Raw genomic sequence first — 6,000 nt, forward strand, 5'->3', positions numbered from 1 at the left:
AGCCGAATTGCAATCCGATTTGTAGCAGGCACGATAAATTAAAAAGAAAAAAAAGAGGGGAAAAACAAAAGAAAATAGAAAAAAAGAAAAAAGAAAAGGACTTCATCTTCTAGTAGTCATAAACTTTGCTCCCGTGGACGACACGACCTTGACCTCCTAATCTCCCCTCCTTCTTTCACTTACCAAAAAAAAAGAGGAAATACAGAGAAGCCTTTTGCTGTGACAAGCCGTCGTCGAAACGAACTTCTTGGAGGTGAAATCCTGCAAGATTCCCCGCCCCCCCCCCCTTCCCCCGCCCCCTCCACCCCACAAACCCCTGTCCCCCATCCATGCAAGTCTCGAAGGAGACCGCCGCCATCAGATGTTCTGGGATAGGTTTCGTTGCTGATGGAAATGGGAGGCTGACCTCTGAAACTCCACAGGGGGGGGGGGGGCAGTGTGGAAGGACTCGGCTCCCAATCTGATGCAACAGATTTCATCCTCCTTCGGAATCCAGAATCCAGATTCCATCCTGCTCTCTCAATCCTCAGCAGGGACCCCAATGGGACAACGACTGCGGGGAGGGGATGGTGAGGGGTGCGGGGAGGGGGTTGGGGGGGAGAGGCAACGAGTATCTGATCCCTAGTCTCTGGAATGGGCTGCCCTGACCTACATGTGGAGGGTGAAAGCTCTGAGTATGGTTTCATTGACCCCCACCATTCCCTAAAGCTCCGTAAAGGTTTATCTTGTCCGTGACGGAATTGGCTGACCTACATGTCGGGGTTAAAGTATATTCCATAAGCTCTGCACTTCATCCCGTCTGTGAGACTTCCATTACAGGGAAGAGTTGTGTTCAGTCGCTGTGATAGATGGCTCAACCAGAGAACGCCTTTTGTGGCTTATTTTCGTAATTTGTAGTAAATAGTTCGACGCAAAAAGAAAAAAAAATGTGTGACTTCTTTTTCGGAACTTGCGGTAATAGCTCTGTACGAAAACACCACCACCAAGTGACGAAAGTTGTGTTGCAGAAGTTAATCCTTCCCCAAAACGTGTGGCTCGTGCTTTGCACTGGCCCCAAAGCTCACCACAACAAGAGATAAACACAGTGACCGTTTGAAACAATTTATATTCATGCAGCTGAAGAATATGAGTTATCACCGGAGTATAACCCTTGTATCTGCAGAAAAAAAAATCTTTTTTCATGTTATTCCTTGCACGAAATTCATAGAACATCTCGTACACATTAATCACTAGCGCAAAAGTGAACGTTATCAGCCTCCAGAGGCTGCACTGGTTGGAGATAATCAGCCACTTGTTAGTGTCAATTACGCCTTTGTTGATCACGCATGACGATAAACTACTGATAATGATGAGGACGACGAACATGAGGATGATTATCGCGACTTCTGGACGGTTAACTTTACAGGCCAAACAGTATTAAGCGAATGAGAAATAAAATCACTTGGATAAAAAGAAAAAACCTCACCTGTATCCTGACAGTGAGACGACCACATCCATAGCCCAGTGACAGAATGGTATAATTGATTAATTAATTAATTTATTTATTCGTTGTAACCAAAATAGCACCAGGTACTCCACTACCAACAAAGGGTCAATGTCACAAATGCGTAAGCATACGAGGCATATTTTCTCTCTCTATTGACCATATTCACTACGTTTTACTTTCATTTTCTATCCCGTTTCTTTTTGTGGTAAAATAATGACAATCAGGATGGCATTCATAGTAAAATAATGACGTTATGGATAGCACTGGATTACTCCTTGTCCCACAAAGAGCTTTTTATTGGGGGGGTGGGGGGGGGACGTCACACAAGTGCCAGATAAAGGACACTCTGCTGTCAAAATTAATTATCATTATCGTCATCACATCGTAGGTGTGCAATGGAAGGAGTAAGGAGGGACAGGAATAGCAAGATGATGAAAACAGTGGGATGGCAAAATGACTGGAGGAGAAAGAGGGAACAAGGAGATAAGAGAAGGAAGGAGAACAGACGAAGAAGGATGACTGATAGTGAATAAAAATGAATAAAGAAAAAACGAAAGGAAAGAAAGAAAGAAGAAAAAAAAGAAGTAGTAGTAGTAGTAGTAGCAGTGGCAGTAGTAGCAGCAGCAGCAGCAGCAGTAGTAGTATTGAGGAGGTGAAGGAAGGGGAGGAGAAAGACGTGTGAAATGACCGAACAGGTGATGTAAAGTAAAAACGAAAACAACAAAAAACCAGTCCTGACGAGACTCTGTCAACACATAACCAACCTGCTCGAAGTGAATGCTGGATTTGTAGATAAATTTAAAAAACAAACTAGAATAATGAAGGAAGAGAGAGACAGAGACAGAGACAGAGAAACTAAGAGAGAAAGAGAAAGAGAGAGAGAGAGAGAGAGAGAGAGAGAGAGAGGGAGAATAAAAGAAAGGATGGGAAAAAACAGCCGCAGAGAATGAGGAAGAACAAAGGATAAGACGATATGTCAGTTGGATTACCATAATGATTCTCGGTGAAGAAGGCCTCTGCTCCCCCACCCTCCTCTGCTCCCCCCATCCCCCCTGTTCCTTCCTTTATTAACATTGATCAAAGCGATTCAATGTGTTATTGTATGGTTGGTTATTTTACAACTACTAAAATGCCTTTATGTACATAATAACCATATGCGTTTATTCCGATTAAACAATTATCTATCCTGTTTTGTTGGAATTCTGATCGATGCAAATCTACCAATGAAAACTGCCTCCTATTTCGGACGCTATAACGAGAGAACGTCTTCGTGGCACAACCGACACTGTGGTCTTTACACATCATTGCGTTATAAAACAACAACAACAACATAAAATCATTTGCTTGGATTCTCAATGGCTAAGAACCCACACTGAAACAACAACAACAACAAAACAACAAAACACACAACAAAACAAACGAAAAACAAACTTTTATCTCTGACCTGTCGGTGAGAAAACATCGTCATACCATACAACGAGTACCTTTATTTTCCGTATAACGGTCACCCAGGTAACGATGACCTTCTACAGCAGTAATTTCCAGTCCAGGTCTTTGATTCGAGAAAAAAACACGACGCACGCGCACGCGTATGATTGGATGGGAGAAAAAAAAAGAAAAAAAGAAAAAAAGGAGGCGTCCTTGCTGTAACACCGGAAGTCTGTAATCGGATGCGTTCTCTCTCTCTCTCTCTCTCTCTCTCTCTCTCCGTCTCTCTCTCTCTCTCTCTGTGGGTGAGAGAGAGCCAAAGCCAATGCACATTTTTATACCCGCAAGAGGTGGCAGTTCTGGCCGTTTTTCTGTCATCTAAATTGACACTGGAACAAGAATCAGCATCTGGGTATTAATTTACTGGTTTTCTCTCCCTCAGACACCCTCCCCCGACCATTACCCCCCCCCCCCTACACCCTAACATGCCCCTACTTCCCTCTACGTGTCCTTCCAACTTTCTCCTCTCCATACCTGCTGTGTTTCACACACACACACACACACACACACACGCGCGCGCACACACACACACACATACACGCACGCACACGCACACACACGCACGCACGCACGCACGCACCACACATATTCACAAATGCACACACGTCCTCACACAACACACAGACAGACAGACACAAAAAGACAGACACACAGACGCACACACACACACACACACACACACCATCAAAGTCGCAGAGGAGGAGGGGCACGGGGGAGGGGGGTGGGGGGGGGGGGGGGGGGGGGGGACACAGAACATTATTCACAACTGTCCTTCAATTGACAGCTGGAAAGACGTCTCCGGTTATTACCTCCCTTGTCCTGTCTTCTGTCCTGTTGTTTTTCTTCTTCTCTTGATTATCATTATCATTTTTAACATGGGCATTGGCGGCGGTGGTGGTGGCAGTAAACAGGTGGGAGGGGTTGGGGGCAGGATACTAGGGGGGTGGGGGGGAGGCGGGGGGGGGGGGGGGGGGAAGGGCGAGGAGACAAAGCGGAAGGGGGTAGAACGAAGGAGTGGGGGTGAGTGATGTAAGGGGGAGAGAGAGAGAGAGAGAGAGAGAGAGAGAGAGAGTGGAGGGAAGGAGATATTGATTATCAAAGATAAATTGTTTGTTTCCTTTTTTTTTCCACCCTTGCTGGTCTTTCGGTTCTTCAAAGAGCGCGAAATATTCATTCATTCATTCATTCATTCTTTTCATTCATTCATTCACCCGTTCGTTTTTTTCTCCCAACCACCCATTCATCAATTCCTCCTCGCTTAAAAAAATTGTCTGCTGTGTTCCGTTTCTTTTTCTTTTCTCTTTGATTTTTACTGTTCGATTTTTCATATTTCTCTTTTTCTTTTTTGTTTCTGTTTTTTTTTTTTCTGATGGCAAGTTTTTTGCATTCCTTTTATTCAATTATTCTCCTTTTCAAACTTTTGTCATTAAAATGTCTTCTTTCTAAACTGTCTTTTTCCTTTCAAATTACTGTCTTTCCGTTTAATCATTATGTTCTCTCTGTGTGTGTGTTTATTTCCCCCTTTCTTAAATCATAATAATTGCTTTTTTATAATCGCTGTACTTGCACAACATGCCTGTGTTGTGTGTGTGTGTGTGTGTGTGTGTGTGTGTGTGTGTGTGTGTGTGTGTGTGTGTGTGTGTGTGTGTGTGTGTGTGTTATGTAATACATTTACAGCGAGTATTATCTTTTTGTCTTTTTGAGTTATAAATTTAAAAATCAATAATCCAAAGCATATCCTTATCCCTTATAAAGTGCACACACATTAACAGCAGACTGACAGACCAAGAGACAAACACACGCACACACAGACATACACAAGCACACAGACAGACACACAAACACACATACTCACACCCTACTTCCACCGCCCCCACCTCTGTCTTGTCTCTCTCTCTCCCCCTCTCTCTCTCCCTCCCTACTATAACCACACCTCTGTCCTGTCTCTCCCTTCCCCTCTCTCCCTCCCTAATATATCCCCCACTTCTTTCCTGTCTTTGTCTCCCTCCCCTTTCTCCACCCACCTTCACCACCATATCCACCACTTCTGCCCCCCCCCCCCCTTGTCTCTCTCCTCTCCCTCCCTCCCTACTTTACCTCCCACCTCTGTCCTGTCTGTCTCTATCCATCCCCTCTGTCCTTCTCCCTCCCCACTTAATCCTCCACTTCTGCCTCTCTCTTTCTCTCTGCTTCTCTCTCCTCCACCTCTGTCCTGTCTCTCTCTTCCCACCTCTCGCCCTCCCTACTTGACCTCCCACCTCTGTCCGGTCATTTATTCCCCACACCCTCTCTCTTACCTCTCTACTTAATCCTCCACTTCTCTCTTTCTCCCTCCCTCCCTCTCCACTACATCCTCCACTTCTGCCTCTCTCTCTCCCTCCCTCCCTGCTACAACATCCACTTCTGCCTCTCTCTCTCTCCCTCCCTCCCTGCTACACCCTCCACTTCTGCCTCTCTCTCTCTCTCCGTCCCTCCCTACTACATCCTCCACTTCTGCCTCTCTCCCTCCCTCCCTCCCTGCTACACCCTCCACTTCTGCCTCTCTCTCTCTCCCTCCCTGCTACATCCTCCACCTGCCTCTCTCTCTCTCCCTCCCTCCCTCCCTGCTACATCCTCCACTTCTACCTCTCTCTCTCTCTCTCTCTCCCTCCCTCCCTACTACATCCTCCACTTCTGTTTCGCTCTGTCTCTCTCCCTCCCTCCTTCCATCCCTGCTACATCCTCCACGTCTGTTCTCTCCCCCCCCCCTGTGTCTCCCTCCCCTTCTCTTCCTTCCCCCTCTCTCCCTCCCTAATATACCCCCCATTTCTTTCCTGTCTTTTCCTCCCTCCCATTTCTCGCCACCCCCCTTCACTTCTATACCTCCCACTTCTGTCCTGTCTCTGTCCTGTCTCTCTCTATCCATGCCCTCTCTCATTCTCCCTCCCTACTTAATCCTCAACTTCTGCCTCTCTCTCTCTTTCTCTCTCTCTCTCTCCCTCCCTTCTTCACCCCCCACCTCTGTTCTATCTCTCTCTTTCCCCCTC

The sequence above is a fragment of the Babylonia areolata genome, chromosome 20, assembly GCF_041734735.1.
Source record: "Babylonia areolata isolate BAREFJ2019XMU chromosome 20, ASM4173473v1, whole genome shotgun sequence".
NCBI classification, from domain to species: domain Eukaryota; kingdom Metazoa; phylum Mollusca; class Gastropoda; order Neogastropoda; family Buccinidae; genus Babylonia; species Babylonia areolata.